Source organism: Anguilla anguilla, chromosome 6, assembly GCF_013347855.1.
Source record: "Anguilla anguilla isolate fAngAng1 chromosome 6, fAngAng1.pri, whole genome shotgun sequence".
Taxonomy (NCBI): domain Eukaryota; kingdom Metazoa; phylum Chordata; class Actinopteri; order Anguilliformes; family Anguillidae; genus Anguilla; species Anguilla anguilla.
In genome coordinates, this window is record NC_049206.1 from 45525188 (window position 1) to 45546213 (window position 21026).

A 21026-nucleotide genomic window follows, 5' to 3' on the forward strand; every position below is an offset into this window, starting at 1 on the left:
AGGACTTCCCATTGACTACATTCATTCCATAACCTCTAACCCTAACCCTAATCCTAACCCTAATCCCAACCACTACATGCCTAACCTTAACCCTAACATTAACCTTAACCTAATTGTAACCCTAACCCTAAATCCTAACCCTAAAACAGCCTCTTGAACTTGTGGGGATCAGCAAAAGGTCCCCACCTTGCATTATTTTCCTCATCTTTCTATCCTTGTGGGGACATTTGGTTCTCACAAAGATAGTAATACGTGTCCACACAACACACACACACACACACACAGAGCAATGATTCATTATAACAATGGAACATACTTTGTACTTTCATTTGAAGCAGTTCATTTTGCTGTATAGCATTGCTGTTGTGCTGCAGGTTTTTGTTAAAGGATATCTTAGCAAAAATACTGATGTGATTTGTCTGAAGTGACAAGCAGATTCCAAACTAAGACTTGTTATTTACTGAAGGTAACAGCTTTGACTAGAATGCAAACTCTAAAAAGAAGAGACAGCATCAGGCAGAAAAAGAATAGAGCTCAAATGGAAGATAAGGACTGATGTTGCACATATTTCCACTCATAAATTGACGAAATGTTTACCCAAAAATCCATTCAGCAGAATTTTCCCTCTTGAATCTTCACTTAGGGCTCCAGTAATAAGATTTTATGGAAGCTACAAACTGCCCCTTGGATTCTTTATCCGATTTACATTTTCCCTCTCTCTGGAATGGCAGACATCAGCGCAAGGAACTCTTTGACAGAACTGGGTGTACAACCAGGTTCTCACAGGTGGAACCTATTCTGATGCAATTACCCATGCCATCATGCGTATATACTTATATGACTTTTCTCTCATGTTCTAACAGGATGGCCCACATTGATTCCTTTGGAAAGATGTCCTTCTGTACTGTGTAATAATACTAAAACAAATGCTCATAATAAAACAGAATGGGGGTATATGTGGGACATGTGTTCCCCTAATGTTAACACAACCTAGCTACCCAGTTAGGCAAATGCATGAATGGTGATGTGTAAGGATGTGTCCAGAAGCAAATGCAGTTCAGCCAGGAAATGTAAGGCCTGCATTGTAGCCACACAGAAGGTTACTGGGTTTTAATTCAAAATTACGAATGGAAATAAAAAATGGCTTTTTAGATCATATCTACAAGCATATCTACAAGCATAGCATAGTCTATCTACAAGCAATACACTAGATCCTCAAAGATACAAATCTCAGAGTTACTGCATGTACTGACCAGCCAGCTCAGTGGGACATGAAATGGAAAGCAACTGCTTCTAGCTTTGTATAATAACTGATTAAAAAATGTGATCATTAAATTGAAACAAGTCACATTTCCTATTGACATAAATGGGAAATGATTGCATCATTGGACAGGGGCCATGTCTTGCCACCATTGATGATGTTTGATATAAGGAGAGGTATGAACTAAAACATTTCAGAGTTCTGAACCAAGTCTGTTCCCAGTATGAGTATTGTAGTATAAATTATTTGGCAAGAGTGCTTTTCCTCACATAGAAGAAAGATTTTAGCCTTTGGTTGCTTTTTAATTTTTTTTTTTTTATTCTGCTACTTTGGCTGAAACAGCAACACATGTGGATGTCTTTACATGTCCTTTGTGAAGTGTCCTGAAGTTGTGTTCACCTTACAAATATGAATCAATGCTGTTTTGGCTGAAGTAGATGGATAGATGCTTTAAGGCTACCTAGGCAGGAAAGATCAATGGACTGATTTAATAATAATTGGGGTATTGGAGCATTTTGGCTGGGAAATAATAAAGACAACAAAGAAAAAGTTGAATTTAAAAAATAAGGAAGCCTTTGGGGTAATTGCTGTGTAGCCATGTAAAGGTTTATGCAAATGTCATGTGGTTACATAGGGTGAGGTAACAGACGCTAATGTTTGTAAGGACTGAGAGCCCAAGAATGAGTTGTTGATATTTTAATGGACACACTGCAACGTTGCATACTCACTGTGCTGTATAAGTATGGGATATATCACCCCTGTAACTTGGTGGATAGGATGCTTCCCATTACCATGAAACTGCACTATTTTAAAATGCTATGAAAATGAATAAATGAAAGAAACAATGATAATACACATATTATATAGAGATCACCCTAGTCATACTGAAAGTGCCAATTTGCATTATGATGGGAGTGAAGATTAATAGAGGCACTTTTTTGTCTTCCCATGTTGACAGTAGTGTCCCTGAGCAAGACACCTAATGGCATGGCAGCCTTTCACCGTTGGTGAGTGAGTGTGTGTGTGAATGGGTGAATGAGAGGCATGAATTGTAAAGTGCTTTGGATAAAAGCGCTATATAAATGCAGTCCATTTACCATTGACATCCTTCACGAGTCTGTATGAACCCAACTCGTGGCTTCTCCATGCAGCCAAATTAGAGCAGCTTCACTCTAAGCGATGATAGAAGCACTACGTCTTCTCTGTATGAACACTGCACTAATTGTGCTTTCATTTTGGTCAAAGGCACATGAAATAAAATGAAATAGCCTATCATTTCCTGTGTCACCAATGGTTGTTAGTGTTTACTCATTAATAAATTAAATAGGGATGTATAACAACAAAGTACGTATATAGGCTATACCTAAAATTCCATCAACAGCATGTACCATAGACTATACTGTTGCTGAGATTAACATTGACTACTCTGGGAGATTCACTGTAATTTCACTGTAATGCAGGTTCTCCTGACTCAAAATGAGAAGTACCGACCTGGATACTGGATTTACTTGTTTTCTTAAGTGGTCGTGCCAAAGTAGTACGCTCTGCTGCGTCTTGAAAATGAACAAGGGCAGTATTCAGTTTAAACGCCACGGAGTTTCCTGCTTGCCATTTATTTGTCGTTTATTATACCGTGACCACTGGTTCAGCGGTTACATAATTATCAGAGAATGCGGTACAGGAATGGTGAAAATAAGCATATAACCTAAGTTAAGTGTTCTATTGAATTCAGGACAACGCGTCATAACTGGTTGTCCCAAGGACATAAAACTGTAAAAGATACACAATTAAGGAATAATTTGATGACTATTTATGTTTATTTATTTATAGGTGACACATATATAGTTAATACACGGCAGAACATTGTTCGCCACCAAATGAGCTGTCCGTATATCTGTATGCTGAACAGTAGGTTCCCCCTCCCTTGCACGCGAGATACACGGACTAGTCATGCCATCTATAGATCTTGGTGAGCTTACAGCAGTTAACTGATGTCCCCAGTTTGAAATATCGTACGCATCTTTTCCCACTTGCGGTGGATCACCCTTGATTTTCTCACTTTGAGAAGTATTGAAAGGTTTGCCGCAGATACTAATTTAAATGTGTTTTGCAGGACTGGAGTATCGTGTCATTTTTAGTTTTATTTTAATGACCTGGAGGCGCTTTCCACTTTGATCGGTGCCATTTGACGTCGGAAAACACAGAACTCCTGCTGCACTCCTGGTATTAAGAAAAGAAGAAGAGAACGCGACAGACGAAGCTCACACTTGCGTACTTGCTGGATTATATTGCTTTTCCTGTCCATTTGATGAGTTGGAATATCTGAGTGCAGAATACGCAGCGAGAGTGGGGATGAAACTATAGAAATATTGTCCTGGGAAGGTCCTGCAACCGCTTCTCTCGTAGTGCAGGTTACTCTGTTAGCAGATCCCTCGAATAGTGGGTGAAGGATGTACCGTGTCCGTTTTCATTGCATTGGATATTCAGGAGGTAAAACAAAATGCCATGGATTAATCGTGGAATAAAATTCGTTCACTGAAAATATCACATGAAGGCACACAATGGATGAACGCCTGAAAAGCAAGGTAAGGAGAGGGAAGTCATTTTAATGCGTATAGAAATACGGCTAGATTGTATCTATAATTAGAGTGCGTATTTTATACTGACCAGCGGGTCAGTACATAGATCCCCAAATTGTTTAAAATGTGGGCTTTAGGTATGTATGCTTTTATTCCGTTATTATTCGAGTTGCCTGGAGAATGTAGGTACCCACTGAAGTAGCAAATGTTACAAATTGTTAATCTACTTTAAAACATTAGACATGGGACAGCTACAATTATGCGATGGTCATTTTGATTGAGAGTCGGTTAGTTCTTGTTAACTCAGACCAGAACGGGGTTTGTCTTCCTCATTGTGCAGGCACGACTGAGGTACTAAATGGGCTCTGCCTTGCAATCGATTATTTTGATTCACTTGTTTGGCTAGTATACAGTATGTCACGCGTGTGTTCAAATGGCAAATGCTGTGTCTGAGAGCTACCCTGAATTATTTAATATTGATTACTGAAATAAACTTTGCACTTGCATTCACATTATAGCTATATCTTGTTTTTACTATGGGTATTATATTGTGTGTGTGTGTTGGGAGTATTGCTACGACGTACTACTTAAAACACGTCTTTAATTGAACTTCAAGCTTATAAACCAGTGGGGCGTTTCCGAATCTGATGCTGAAGGTTTGCCATTTATACGTAACCAGAGGATACTCACTTAGCCTAATTCGTTTATCATATATTTGCCTACATGCCGTAGATACCCGTCAAGTACCAGTGCAAGGTTTCTGGATGTAATCAATTTACTGGATTACGCTCGAGCTAGTTTTATGTAATGGACGTATAAACGAAAGAGCCCACTCATTTCAAACGCATCCCGAAGTAATGATCTGTCGTTCACACAAAAATTGGAAGATACTATCATACCGTAGCACGGCGCGCGACCCGGTATGGGTGTGTGTATGTGTGCGGGCTCGCGCGTTTTATAAAAGGTACCTCCCAAACGGAAATGCGGTGATATGGATTTACTTCAACAGTAAACTTTAATGGAAATCTAAATACCCAAGGCAGGTCTAATTGCATATACCGTATGCCACTGAAATGTATCCAAGCTAATATTTCTCAGAGCAGTGCACAGACAGTACCTGCGGGGTGCATGTTCAAGTGTCTGGAATTCATGTGAGTGATTCAGTCACGCAACATGCATAGTGCAGAAGCAGGTCATATAATTATTATTTGTATGATTTTATAAGAAAAGCATTCTCATCATAAGAGCTACAGTAGGTCTACTGTATGTTGGGAAGCAGGTGATAGTATGGGCAGTTCAGTACCACGGACAGCTCCATTATTTATAATCCAATAATACTGCGAAATGTATCAAGTAATATTTCTCAGAGCAGTGGGCTGACAGTCCTTGCAACAGGCTATATGTACAAATGACCATAATTTCTATGGAGGCCACAGTCTCACAATACCTATTGCCCAGATGCATTGCATGATACCATATGTTTGCAATTTCTTTAAGAACTGTCACTAACTTTGCCTCATTGGTGGCCAGCAATTAAAGTGGGGGTTTCGGCAGTTCAGCATGACAAATTTCTCTATGCAGAGCTTTATTGGACATTTGGAAAAAGTGTAACAGCATAATACAGAAGAAAAAAAAACAATTAATCAAAAGACAGAAACATGCCTTCATGATGTAAATTGATCATTGCCACAAGGATAGCTCAGAAGGCCTGCTTTCCCCATGTTGGTTTGTCCAGATACTGTCATCTTTTTCATTTTGCCATTGTTTGTAGTTTCCTGTTCAGGGTCAGTTTTTTGTATGTCAAGCAAACAAGATTTCTGCATTGTTGCACCATGTTTCCAGACTGTATATATCTTCTGATATAACAGCTACATTTTCCTTCTGTATAAGGAAATACCTCCTTTTTGCCCTTTTTCCATTGCAGATGCATCACATTTATGTGACATATCAGTGCATGATAAGATAAGATACGATTACTGTACTGAACCCTGTGGGGGCAATTTGTCCTCGGTATTTGGCCCATCTTAGTTACTTAGGGGCAGTGGGCAGCAATGCCCAGGGACCAACTCCAGTTCTGAGGCCAGTGAGAACCTGCAAACTCCATGCAGAAAGGATCTGTCCGGCCGGGGCTCGAACCCGGAACCTCCTTTTTGCGAGGCAACTGTGCTGACCACTGCATCGCTGTGCTGCGGAAAATAATTTGAGTAGAAATTCAGGAGGGTAGCCTTTCACACCAGCATGTGGATCTTCCAAGGTGCATACAGTTTTCTGCTACTTCTTGTCATTCTACAGTTTACCAGTTAAGCTGTACTGCATCTAAGATCTATACAATTAGGCACTGATTGACCACAGGAGTCATTGTTGAGTCACAAGACAGGGTTTAAATATTTGTATTGTGTACTGAATATATTCTCCCCATTTGAAGTATTTTATAGTATTCCTTTCTTGGTGCAGGTCAATGAATCAGTATGGGTAGAAAAAAGTGTTATGGTATTTGGCTTTGTCCCAGATTTTCTTTCCCATCTTACTTGTTGAAAGAGAACACATATACTTGTTGTTTCCATTCCTGCAGAAGAGGCACACACTCTCTTAAATGGCCAGCACACTAGGCCACAAAACCTTTCCCACTAATCTTTCTGCCTGCTAGTTAAGCAGCAGATGCCTTTACCTTGATGGATTAGAGGAGTGCCCTGAATAGACTTACAGCTAACCTCATCACCCACTTGATCTATTTGTCCTAAAAAAACACCACAGTTCAAACTACCGTGACACATCAAACCAGCACCATGAAAAATGGTGTGAGAACATTTTCTTGACCATCTGTTTCAGGCTGGTGGGTGAGTGTGTGAAGACAAGCCTTGAATTAAATTATTACAAATCTGGTGCTATTAAGTCCCTGGAAATGCACATTTACTTTCAAGTGAACCTAGATTCTTCAAATCAGCACCATGACAAATGGTGTGGGAACATTTTTCTCCTTTCAAGTTGGTTGGATGTGGCCACATATAACATCAGGTTCCATAACTTGGAACCTGATGTTATATGTGACTATTTTACATTTGAAGTGACCAAAAATGTACTTTTGAGTTCTTGGGGCTCCTCTCCTCTCAAATTTCAAATAAGAGGTTAGGTCTTTGTGCATATTTGATGTTTATATACGTTACATATCCATAATAAGGACTTATATTCCTGCTTTCTAAGGTCTAAAGACTTCCCATGGGTTAATTGTTTGGGGTTGGTTTCAGTAATTATGCCAATGCGTATATATATAAATAATATATACCAATGCATCTCCATGGCCATGAGCAAACATTGAGATAATAACCTCATTAAAAAAACTAGATTTAAAGTGTCTAGATTTGCAGTTTAGGGATTCTGCCCTCAGCTATGAATCCCAGGTCGTGCACTGTTTACACTCTTGACCTTTCTCACAGGTGGTCTCAGAAATATTCAGCTGCTGAAAAGAGTTATTGACAGTATAAGATACAAAATCATAAGCATCAAGAGCTCAATGGATTAGGGCATCTGCCAAATAAGCATTGTGATGTTGCTCAGTCCTGTGGAACTTCGATACCCCTGACTATTGAATTCTTAATAATGCACATTCTTATTGTTTTTTTGGCTTGTCTCATCCTCATATGCATGCTGAATTGCCATTGTTGATCAATTTCTCCGGTGAATGCCAGAGGTTTCTCTGGATTGGATGCTACCCGGGCAGGTCTCAGGGTTTTCAGAATAATACCTCTCTAAGCAGACCTTGGGCCTCTCAGCGGATCTATAGGCTATAAATAAAGGCACATATGTCACGCGATGCCCAAGTGACGTGTGTTAAGTCCTCCCTGAGCCGCACACGGGCCTGCTGTCTAACTGCATGTCACAATGAAAGGGGCTGATGTCTTCACCTCTATGTCCTGCGTCGTCTTACCGCTCCTCCTTCACATTTTCACACTGACGTCTTGTGCTTTCACCCCGCTTTCTTCACTGCAAACGATGCCTCTCACCTTTCCCTGGCCATCATCGCATTACTTACCGTCCTCTACTTTGCCCACTTTTTCCTCATCCGCTTTCCCTTCTTCTAGCTTCTGTTTTATGTCTCCTTTCGGCTCCACGTCCTCCTCCTTCCTGTCATGCTGGGGCTCACAGTAGCAGAATGCAGAGCTGCCTGGGAAGGACATTATTATCTAATGGGTGATGGTGTTGCACAATGGCTGTCTGAATTGTTTATGAGTTTGTTTGTTTGTTATGCCGGAATATGAATCCCCAGCATGCCTCTAACTTCGGGCCATGCTTGTGCACTGAAGTGGAATAACATTTGCAGGGACAAATGACTGCTGCATTCTGGCAAAACATAAGACAAAACCATTAAAGCATCATTATAGCCCAAAATAATCAGATGGTGTAGGCAATCAACAGCAAAAAAAAAAATAAAATAAAATCAGTATAGTATTGATACATACACATTGAATTACACAGACCTAGGGACTAAAAAAGATCTAATTCTAAATTATTCAGCTCACATTAACTCGTCTTATAAGGTTTATGATTGTTGTGGCAACATTTTCACATCTCTACGACAACCATTGTGAAAACCACAATTCAGTGCCAGGACCTTGACAGACCATTCGGTACGGTATGATCCATTCACATTTGTTTTATTAAAGGCCAATAGTAAGAATCCTCACTATTATATGAACAGTTGGATGTGCAACATCAGATTTGACTTAAGTGATTTGTTTACTTAAATGATGATTTTCTGGTAGCATAAACATCACACAAACCAGAAAGCCTGCATAACAACTGTAAACAAGTCCCACAGAATCTTGTTTCTTCACTTTGACATTACATATTTCTTATTCCAGTATTATTGGTTGATGGATGGTGCATATGACATTGGGGCATACAAAGTATTTATCATCAGCGCTATCATTGTAGTGTGTCATGAAATAGTTAGGGGCAGAGATCACTGGTCACTTTCAAAGGAATACCTTTGTGTCAGCCTACTGTAAGTCCACTGCAGCCCTGAAACACAAAGCACTTTCAGACATGGATTTACAGCTTCCTGGGATTGGCCTTTGTGTGCCTTTCAAAAGATTCATTTTAGCACAGCAGTCAAGCCCCAAGAGGTTCACCGGACCTCTCCAGCGATGGTGGGGAAAGAACCAAAGCAAAGAGACAGAAAGAAAAAAGACAAAGTGCGTGGGAGAGATAGGGAAACAGAGTGGTGACAGCCTGACCAGTGAAACACGTTGACGCCAGCAAGCCTTGCACCCCCAAGAAAGTGGTTCAGGTAATCAAGGAAACAGGAGGAGGTTCACGTCTCAGATGCATGTCCTTTTTAATTTAAGCATACACACTAAAACCGTAAAGAATTTCTTTGCGACAAACAAAAACAATGTTTCTAGATTTTGTTTCAGACACTGACAAATTGACAGTTGTACTGGACAAAGGATGTATTTTCCTATCCAGATTTTGTAGCAGCTTGTCAGCATCCAGATGAAAACTGACTGCACATCTGTGTAGGCTTACTGGCAAAAAAAAGATGTATGTTAACTATCCTTTATGATGCATACAGCCATGCAATCACAAATGTCTCTATTCATTATTTTGTATCGAAGAGCAATCTTCTCTGACTTCAGCGTAATTATTATTTGTCAGTCACTCTCAACTGTTCTTTGTCAGTAAAGCATATTGAAATGCAAAACAAATGAAAGAGACAGTGACAAACAGGAAGAGTGAGGGAGAAGGTGAAAAGACAGACATAGTCAGAGATAAAGGGAAAAGGAGACTGTGCGAGACAAAAAAGAAAGAAATATAGGGGGAAAGAGTGAAAGAGAAACAGTGAGAGAGGCTTGTTTTCCTAGGAAGTTAACATGAAGTGTAAAGCCATATAAATTTTACCCCTCGACCGGCATCCAATCCCACGGGCACTGTGATTCTGTCAGTGCACTGCCTCTGGCCCAGTGCCACACTCATGCCAGCTGAACCAATTAAAGACATGTTTGGTTTTGCTCCTGTTTTCATCTGAGGCCTCTGCGGACTCTCACTGGTAATGAGGATCTGATTTTGAAATTATGCTCTTTCTATTTTTGTTTACTGAGATAGCAACAATCAGACAGATTCGTACTCGGTCTTCAAAGATACAGGCAGGAGGGCTGCTGGCTGGCTCACCCTGTTGAGGCACTGCTGGGACCCACAATGCAGAATCAAACCTAGACTGTGCCAGTGGCTGTAGCCCCACAGAGCATCACACAATTGGAGGCAGAGACACCCAGGGTTAAGGAAGGTTCAGTTGGCCAGGATCTTATTGCTCTCTAGCAACTCCCATTAGTCGATGGTGTGTTTGCGGTCTGCTTGCAAAAGCTGTACATGAACTGTCTTTCTCTGACGCATGTCTGTGCAAGCTTGGCTTGTGGTCCACGGTATGAAAAGAAGCAGCTGGTGACATAGCGCTTAGGAGTGTGAGCTTGCCTAAATTCCCCCATATTAGGTGTGGAGATTGGGGAATGTGTGCAGCTATATAACTGAGCATTCCAAATTGGAGAGAGAATGGGCTTAGTGAGGGGATTATGCTCACGGATAAGGTTGTTAAGCATCCAGTCCTCATGCCCATCCAGTACCTTAATGAGCATCATTATACCCAAAAGTGAAGGAGCTGAGACACGATTAGGAGGGATGCCAGGACCAGCTCACAAAACAGCCACAGGTATGAGAGATGTGTTTCTCAAATGTGACTCACATTTGGTTTCGTTATTGACGACCCAGTTTGCTCCTGCAGGAAGGAATGTAGACAGCCAACAAATTCCTCCAACCCCTCCCCCCTCTTCCCATCCACCTGTCCCCTAAGATCTCAGCATGTGCGTTTCCACATCTCTGTTGTGAGCGCGAAGACCCACCGTTGGCGTGAAAGGCGTGGCGGAAGGGTCGCGGCGTGGGAAAGATTAGGATGCCGGCCAGCGGACCGGTCCAGCCACACAGAGCTGCTGCCGATGCTGATGTGTAGCCTTTGAAGCCTGATCCTGATGTAGCTGCAGCCGAGCCTGGCGTTATTTCTTGAACACAGCCACGAAAAAAGCTGGTCACAGGCGTGAAAACGATAGTTTGCGGGCGTTCCTGTTTGTCAGAAACAAAACAAGCAGATGACGTAGCACGCGGACGTGGCTAACTAGCAATGGATACATGCTGAATCCGGTTAGAAGGAAACAGTATGTTGGGTAACAGTATACTGTATAAAGGGAGTTACTTCTCTGTCGGTGCTGCGGAGTTTCTCCCATGCATTAGCAGGGATTCCGGACAGAGTGAGGAGACGATTACCGCAGATCTAAACTTCAAATGAACTGCAGTTAGAAACGTTTTCTCAAAACAGCCCTGGTCAGAAGTAGTATGTGTAAAGACAGGGATAGCTTTACCACTGTAACTGTTCTCCTGACAGGAACCCACTGTTCTAACACCTGTGCAAGAGTCCAGTGTCAGCGCAATTTAGAATTTGTGGAACTTGAAAATGCAACTCCATTAGGACCCCTTCTGCTGATGTCACAAGATAAATTGGACACAGTGTGGCTTGCTGAGGTCAAAGTTTGTGAGGATTAGATAACTCCCTATTGTCATTTTTGTTTTCTCCTGGTAAAGCATGAACTGACATCGGTAACCATGTATGGAGTTACAGAACTATTTTCAAAATATTCTTTGCTAAATGTGTCCAGATAGCCACTTACTAAATAAAATACCTTATGATGTATGTTGCTGTTGTTGCATGTCAATGCTAACATAGATTTTTTTTAAATGCACAATGATGCCGTAAAATTGCACAATGTCCAATAGTGTGATTAAATAATATTACCCCTTTCAGAATATATAAACTGGTGCAGATTAAGGCCTTTACATCAGTACAATGAGCAGTAAAAATGAAACTAAAGTGGCTTTCAGTTGCAGTTGTTTCAATAGTTAGATAGCAAGCAATATTCACAACTTACTGTAGGTGATAGTTAACATTACTTCTGTCCGGCCTGTTATAAATACACATGCTGCTTTGGGGAGAGACACTAGAATGGACACAGCTACTGTGTGCTATTTTCTCAGCTCCTCTAAACCCTCATTTCCTGGACTTGTTATCTAGTAGAGATTTTTTTCTGTTTGCTTGTTTTGTTTTTGTTCTTCTACCTCTCATTATTTTGTGTGTGGCTTGTGCAGTATCTCCACAGTGCAGCAGCTACACCTTGGCAACTGTTATATTCCAAACCATAGATTCTTGATAGGAAAAGTGCACAAAAATATTTTAAGCAGCAAGAGAAGTATTTCACCTGCAGCAGTTTTTTTCGCACATTCGGCTAATTCCATAGACCTTTTTGATACAGTCTAACCATTAGTATGGTGCAACTCTAGAGAAGAGTGACATCACTGATGTCGCTAATGAACAGGATAGTCGATGCCAGAATGAGCTCCTTCGAAGCCCCAGCATCGAGAAGCAAGTAAGTGTTAATTCTCCATTATCAATATATTGCGCAATGAGGCTGTGGAGAATGTGAGAAATGCTTATTACAGGCCATTATTATCGACGGATCCTATAACCCCATTGAACAAGTGCAGTGTGTTGAAAACAGTCTGCTCCTGTAACATGTTGCCACTTTAACATTCTTCTGCTGAAACATCTTGACTTTCATATTCTGTAAACCATTCTCCTTCTGTGACATCGGGAAGCAGTAACATTGCCACTGAATGTCAGCCTCCTTAAAATTCAGCCACTCTACAGCATTACTTTTGCCCTGTACTTATTAATGTATTGTAACAGCCTACCTCACTAATATTATATTAAATCTTTAAAACGAATATTTTAGCTGTGTTACATTCTTTCACTTTACTTTTGAAGTGTATGCGTTTCTATCATGGCAGCACTGCCAAGACCATTTTAGCTCATTTGAATCTGAGCCAGTAATTTTAATACACATAGTCTACATTTGATTTAAGATAACAATGCAGTGAACTCTTATGTGGTCATTATTTCCAATGCCACCAGTTTGGCTCTGTACCATCTAAAAACTCTGGCCCCTATTTATAAAACAGATCCGTTTTAAAGTGGACAATGGATTTTGATTGATTTTGAAGTTTCCATGAAGTTGCACTGTAACTCTGAAAAGACTGTGTGCACTTCATATGACCTGAATAAGCCATGTGACATTAATGAAAATTAAATGCATTTGTAATGTTTCTATAGCTGTTTTTTTTTCTCATTGTACGAGGAATACCTTATAATATATATTTCCTTTACTGTCCTTTTAGCATTAATGGAATTCAGTTATCTCCAAGGAACAATTTCAACAGCCCAGAAGAGAGGCTGGTCATTCATTATGAACTGCGCAAAGAAATATGTTTATGTGGATGACTTGCTAAAACATAATTAATTTAATAATGTAAACAAAAGGAAAAGCACTTCACCATAGTTTTATTTATGCATACAAGATTCAGTTGAAATATGCTACATGCCTCTGTGGCTATTGCGGATCAACACTGAAAGAGATAACGAGGGCTGAGATTATATTTTTCAAAAAGAAAAATTCTGTTTTCAAAAGTTAACACATGGGTTAAATGGTTCTGTCTTTAAAAATAAAATAAAGAAATCCAGCAGTTCCAATAAATTACTTAAAACCTAAATGTTTTCATACATGTTTTTACCATGGTCATCACAATTGTGTACACTTTTTAGAAAAAAATAGTATCAGTATGTTGCAATGAATAAGAAAATAGCATGCATTCATTTGGTAGCACCTTGCTCTCATACTTGTCTCATCCACATCCGAGACAGAATTTTCCCTGACCACGCACCTCGGGGGGAAAAATGCCTTGTGTGACTGAGCCACTCATAACAGGAGTATCTCATTAGAGAGATTACAGTGATGCAGCTTTTCCTCATCTACCATTCTCACTATCTCTCCCAGCTGCAGCTTGACATCCCGCTTGCTCGTTGCCTGCATTGATTTCCAACAAAAGGACAGCTCACCTGAGTCTCTTTATATTCATGCCGAAGGTGAAACTGATTATTGTAATTACGCTGTTTCAATTTGCTTAACTGAAGCGAGGATGAGTGCAGTTCAAAGGCAAGCACGGATGCGACCCAGAAACCTTTGCAGAAAAGTTTTGCTGGAAAAAGATTTAAATGTTGAGTTTTTCAAAAGCATTTTTTTTTCATTACAATTTCTGTGAAAAGAACTAAAAATATGTGCTATTTATTTTTGCTTAATATTTTTGCTAAAACTATTCTGGGCTTCATTATGTGAGTTTTTGTTTAAATCTTTATAATAATTCTTTCGAGAAGTGTCATATAGTTTTAATTCAATTGTGTGGGAAAGGAGTAATCTGTGATTAAAGACAGCAAGCCGAATGTGTTTTATATGGTCCAATAAATTATCATTTTCTCTAAAATGTGAACACTGATTACTGCTTAAATGAGTTTGAACAGCAGCAACCATCTGCTGTACTGTACACAAATGGGGGAGTTATTTTGCGCAAACAGCAAGCTTCCATTAAGCAACTTCATTCCATGACAGGAGACTGGTCTGATAATAGCATGAATGTACCTTGTTTTAGTGTGACACATTCTCCTTGCAAAAAAGTGCTATTAACTGTATTTGATCTTTAATTTGTTTAAGGCGTCGTGGGGTGAGTAACAGGTTGATTCATGTGGAGCCTGTGTTGGTATCTCGCTTTTTTACTGAATTAAACAGGTTATAAAAGCTACTTCCTGAATATGCAGGATCCTAGCAATGCACCTTGGGGGACAAAAAAACCCTCATTGAGTGATAAAACCATGTTTTACAATGTCCTTGATATTGTATGGCATTGGATTCTTGACATCACAATGGCAATAATGGCATTGCATGCTTCATCCATTTGTTAGAGTGCATGGTGATATGCTTTCCATCTCGAGTGAGAATTTCTTGGTGGGGTTTACAAAAGGAGACTATGGAGGCCAGTAAATTATTCAGAACTTCTGGTGGGCTGTAAAGAGTCCTTGCACCACATATGCACTGCGGAAACTCACGTGTTCCTGCGGTAGGACATATTCAGTTCCTCAGCCAAGGTTTTGATGCAGAAAAGTAAGCAGGGAAGTGGAGCTGTTTGACCTACGTAACAGCACCCAAGGTGGCATAATAGATTAGTTCTTTCAAAAAATGAATATCCTTAATTTTTACCTAAAGGCATTTTAGGACAATCATCACCACAGACCACACCAACCACAATGATGTGGATTTCATTGCTTGCCCTAACAACCTCAACAATTAGCCATGTCTTATTGCTCTCAGGATCTCATCATTGGCTATTTTTTGTGTAAATACTGACTTTCATCATCCTCTTAATCACACTAATTACCTGACATTATCATCTGCTCTTAGTAATTACCAGCCTACATTAAATATTCACTGACAATTTTAAAAACTGTTATACTCACTGAATTCATTGACTTAATATGTCATATAATATACCATAATATATCCCTCACAGTTATTATGAATCTTCATTATGCATGTAGTAATAGTAGTAACTAAAATGTGTAAAATGAAAATTATTATGTCATCCTTATTAGTGATTCTAAAGGTGAGTGTAAATATTTTACAAATGCTCAGAAATCAACCACCAGAATAGTTTTTTCTTGACTGGCAGTGAATAAAACATCACAGATGTTACACACCATTGACAATGAACCCACCGTCATGGGTCCACATATTAACACCTCTCATGACAGTCATCACATCACTTAAAAGCATTGCATACTCAGTAATTAGTACACAGTAATTACCAAACTGCATCATATACTTACAGGCACTTTCAGCCTGCAGAATATACCTGCTAAAAGATACATAAAAATCTGAATACTCACAGTAATTGGCAACTTATATGATGTACCCACAGTAATTACCATTCTGTATCTTATCACAGAACTCTCAGTATACAGTCATTTTGGCTCTGAATCAAAAAATGAAATGGGGTAGATCTACCTGGGCTGCCAAGGCTAACAACACTTTTGTTGGTTTTCAGTAAAGAAAGGAAGAAAAAAAAAGGTTGATTGTATATCGTGACACCGCATCCCACAGTTGTCCATTCAGTGAAACAAATGTGGCACAATCAATATCCATGTCATTCATTATTCCTGTCAGTTCACTTGGCACCACTGCAGCTCTTGTTTTTTTTTTTTAATTATTATTATTCTGAGGCTTGGGTGATATTGGAGACACCAACTCCATAAATGCAATTTTAAACCTGTTTGGTTCTGTTTGGGACAGAAGACGGAATTACAACTTATCCAATTATTAAATGAAAATGATTACTAAAATGTGCAAATGTAAATATATAATGTAAACAGCAATTTCAAAGAAAATATGTAGCATCTCAATAGTTATATATTTGAACAGAGAAAATTAAAACCAAAAATATACAATACCGCTTTTCTCAGGCAGTAGCAGGTAGAAGTGAGTCTCTTTTTATTACTTTGTATTTTTATATTAAGAATCATCCATCACCTAAATTCTTGAACACCGTCCTTTGCTGGCGTTGGCAGTGTTCATAGAGCATCCTGAAATAGCATACCTTAAGATCTGTGTGATTTGGGAATACATTTATGCTTTGTGCTACTCGCGGTTGCTGTTTCATGCACACAGAAAGTCTTTGATAATGTATGTTGCTGGAGGCATGAACCTGCTTGATTTCTGAAAAACAGTCATTTAGCATCATTGGTACCAACTTTTGTTTTATTAATGATTTATTTATTTACTTATTTATTTATTTGTTTATTTATTTTATTTTTATTTGTGTATTTGGAATATGAAATAAATAGAGGGGGTGAGAGTTGCATAATATTAACCAAAAAATTAAAATGCCATCATAGAGCTATTTTTGGTAGTTATTAAAAATGTGTTTTCTCAATCCACTGCTCTGGATGTTATTCAATTTGGCAGGTCTTAGAAAAGCCCTGACAATCAAGGTTAAACTTACAAGGAACTATGCCAACTAACAATGAAAGTGTGACATTGATGCTTAGGATCAAAGTTGTTATAGTGTGAACATTAAAAATGGTATAATCAGTACAAATAACGGGACCCAAAGATGGCTGTGTTTCTATAGTTGGCCATTAACTACCATAATGTGATCAGATGAACATACATATACGGTATCTTACAGTTTGCGCAGCCTGGATGTCTCGTGCTTGATTTAAAAGCTTGTTTCTTTGAATCTGTAATTTTTTAAATGTGCATAGCTATGCATGTTATGCATAGTTATGCATAGTTATGACTGTTATGTGAAAGCTGCATGCATAGTCAGGACACTGAATATTCACATTCAATCCCCGGGTTTGCTGAAAACATTTCCACTGCATTTATCCCACCATAAATTGGTCGTAGGAGCATCTACATTATGAAAGGGCTCATCATTATGCCTTTAACCTTGGGTATCATTGCAAGCCAAAACAAGGTAGTAAAACATTAAGGACCGAGGTGTGTCAGCTGTGCCCTGGCTATCCCACCCGTGGGATGAAGTTGGCTTTGGCATTCGGTTTTCTTTGTGTTTCCTATTTACACTTTTGAAACGTGATGTATCCAACTGTCATAAAAAAAAAAGAAAACTACAGTATGTGAACCTTTATAACTACAATATGCCAAAATTACCCCTGGAGTTAAATAATACAGTGCCATTTAAATGATGCATCACTACTATGCTTATTATTCCACTACTAATTCAATTTTTAAACATTAATTAAATATTCATGAGAACTACTGTAAACCTGAGGTCTGTGTCTTCATCTATTTCAATCAAAACCTATGGGCCCTGTAAATGTTAGTATATGGTGCACTTCACCTACAGATTCCTACAATAGATTCACTGTTGTCACATTAATGGCGTTATTTTTAGGCATTTCTCATTTGCCATTTTAAATTTGATGCTAGTACGATAAATTCAGGTTAAACTGACGTAGTCCTAAAAATGCTGACTCAGCAATATGGAGGAGACAGCGGTTGCTGTCTTCCATCTGGCAGTGCATGAAGGAATATGCAGCGAAGACACTAGCACTGCGTTAATTGTCCCTAAGAAATGTTTCATACCTGCCCTAGTTCCTCCCTCTCTACCTCAGGGTATACCAGGGTAGACAGCTGACACAAGGCAAACAGACAATGGTGGCAACAAAAATTTCAGCGGGTGCTTGAAGGTGACAGTAACCAGAGACAGATGCCAGAAAATGAAAACATGTCCATCTACCCGGCGCTCTGAGAGCAAGGAGACCCTCGGGGGCCGTCTCTGTCAGTTCCCCCTTCATGGCAGTGTGTGTTTGCCATTTACGTCTGAAACGGCTTGTTGAATGAATGACAAAACGAGAGTTGTCTCTGTGTAAAAACGCAATGACTGAACCACTGCGCCACGAGTGGGATGTGAAAGCACACCTGGTCTGACTGTTCTCCATATGCTCCAAATCAAGTTTAGTCACGCTCAGTTTTCAGGGAACAGTTCCAGACCGCTGTACTCTCACTTCCCAGAAATGTCTTTTTTGAAGACATATGGAATTTTCACAATGTCCATCCTTTTCACACTGAAGACGTGGTGCTGGAAACACCACATCAACATTGTGAAAGTGCTACGCATCCACAAGGCAATGAGCAAGAAAATTGGGATTCACAAATCATTAAATCAAATTGTTTCTTTAACAGCTGAATACTTCGAGCCTGTGGATTGTGTTAAATCAATTAGTTGAAATCGAGTTGTTGATAGTCTTACTTAGCACTTACTATAAAATCATTACTGCTTTGCTACATCCTGTTTTGTCCATAGCTGCCACAATGCACCTTATAATGACTACTCCTTGTCAAAAATACAGCATGTGTAGACCTACAATGTCTTGCAGATTCGGTTCATCAAGTAGCCCATATGATATTTATGAGATTTATTAGCCTCTGAATTGAGGCCAGCTTAGATGAGTTTAATCTCCAGTTCACATAAATATCAAGGCTACATGTACCAGAGCCCACAGGGAAATTCAGATTGCTACGCCTCTACGAATGAAGAATTGCTCGCATTTGCAGTGCATCACATTGACCATTATGTTGCACCGGAAAGGAATAGTGCATATTTGTAGGCTCAAAATTTATTCTTGCCTGTTATAATGTGTGTGTGTGTGTGTGTGTACGATTTATAAAATGTGCTGTAATTTCTACATGGTGTACCCAAAATATATAAACATGCCCTTAAATGAAAGCTGAGTATGTACACATAAACCACAATATGGCACTCACTGTATACAAGCATATAGACTGTCACTCTAGAAGACATTATACAATTCATATCCTTGTATAGGGTTCGCAATATATATATATATATATATATATATATATATATATATAAATAATTTTATACCATATATATGTTGAATGAAGAAAAAACCTTTATCTCAAGCCTTTTCTGTTTATTGAATATTAGCATTAAGTCAACATTGTTTTCAGGAGGTAATGGTCAGTCATGCAGGTAGTCATGGTGGATACATTAAAGTTGTTGCCTTATGAACACCAGGTTTTACTTTTTAATTTATAAGTTCAACCTTTTAAAAATTTCTGTGACCCAAGGTCGGGTCATTGGAAGTACAAGCAGTTCCATCTCACAAAAACACTCCTAAATCAAAAAATATATTTTTTTTTCACTTTTTGCTGTCTAATGTATTCATTTATGTAAATCTCTCATTGTCTCTTTCATCCCTCCTTGTATTCAAAAGCCCTCTATTTTTGCTTGCCAAGCTGTGGCCCCTTAACAGCACAAAGAACATTTTGTAAATACATGCATAAAGCAGCACCCTCCTACAACCCAGCACTGCACACATGGCATGCACAGTACCATATAACATGCTAATGTTGAACAGCGCCAATAAATCTAATGCCATTGAAAGCCTTGAACACGCTTACACACACGCACAAACACACACACTTGCTTTCTTTCGGGCGTGTGTTGAAAGCGGTGACACAGCACGGTGGCACTTACCATCCTAACAGGATAGGTGCATGGCCTCACCCTGAGGGAGGGGAGAGAGCTGAGGAGGAGTTGTTGGAGAACAGCTGGTGAGAAATGAAGAACAGGTTGAGCAGTTGACTGCCATTTGGAGTTTACTATGTGGTTTCATACTGATTGATTTTGATTGCTCGTTAACATGCTTTTGGTTGAAACCCAGCACAATAGTGGTTGTATTTTATGGTAATGGAGGGATAAAATGTCATCCACTTGACCAGAGGGCTGTCATTTCAATACAGCTCTTTTTCGGTGTGCTAAAGTTTCTGGTAAATCTAATCGCCAAAAGACGTTTACTATATCCAGCCATAGAAATGAATTTACCATGGCATAATATTGGTTTCCTTTGTTTTCTCTTTATTTTTTGAGCCTGTTCAAAGAGGCAGACAGATGCACATGCTTTTCTTTAAACAAATGAACTACTCCTTCTAAATAGAGAGTCCACCTGTTTCCCAGCTTACATTGTGGAAGCTGCCTTGCCAGTGTTTTGGTTTCAGTTTTCTCAGAAACTCCATGCATAAACATGTTTGCCATTTCCGTTTTATTTGGCAGGCCATTACACCACATTTTGTAGTGGTCTAAAGGGAGGGAGAAAATACTTTTTTGTTTTTATAGTCTTTTTTGCTTCAGCCTCAGTTTAAAACAGGGTCTACATCATTTTAAAAATAATAGTCATTTGTGGTAGTTGTTTCATGTTTTATTTTTTCTTTATTACTTTTTCTCACTAAATGATTCCTGCCAATTGTGTTACCTGCTGTCATCTCTTGTGTAAATCAACTCCTGATCAGCTGTGATCAGGCAGGCCACACTTTGGATTCAACATCAGACTTATGGATGGATTTAATTACAACTGTTACCCAATCACTAATCAGCATTATCATGGGCTAAATTTAGCAGCACGATGAGAAGCAGATATCAGTGCCAGGGCTTCAGGTTTACACAGCATGGGTCAGATCTAATCCCAGCTAAAACCTTGATTACCTGATTGAGAAGTTCCCCACCATGGTTCAATATGGGGAGGCAAGTGAGGACATGCTTTTAGTTTAATGCTAATGTGTTTTAGAGCTATTTCTGAATTTCTGAACACTTTTGAGAACCAAGGATCACAAAGGGCGCAGTCTACAAATGATCATGCCATGCACCATACACTCTTGGAA

At 39.3% G+C, this 21026-nt stretch overlaps 1 protein-coding gene across 1 annotated transcript in view; it reads left to right on the forward strand.

The window, feature by feature from the left end:
* Nucleotides 1–3197: 3197 nt before the first annotated feature.
* Nucleotides 3198–21026, forward strand: part of LOC118229273 (leucine-rich repeat and fibronectin type-III domain-containing protein 2-like) — an 86770-nt gene continuing 68941 nt past the window's right edge. Inside the window, exon 1 of the mRNA XM_035421113.1 lies at nt 3198–3846. The gene's annotated coding sequence lies outside the window, so the exon portion shown is untranslated. The remainder of the gene's footprint in view (nt 3847–21026) is intronic.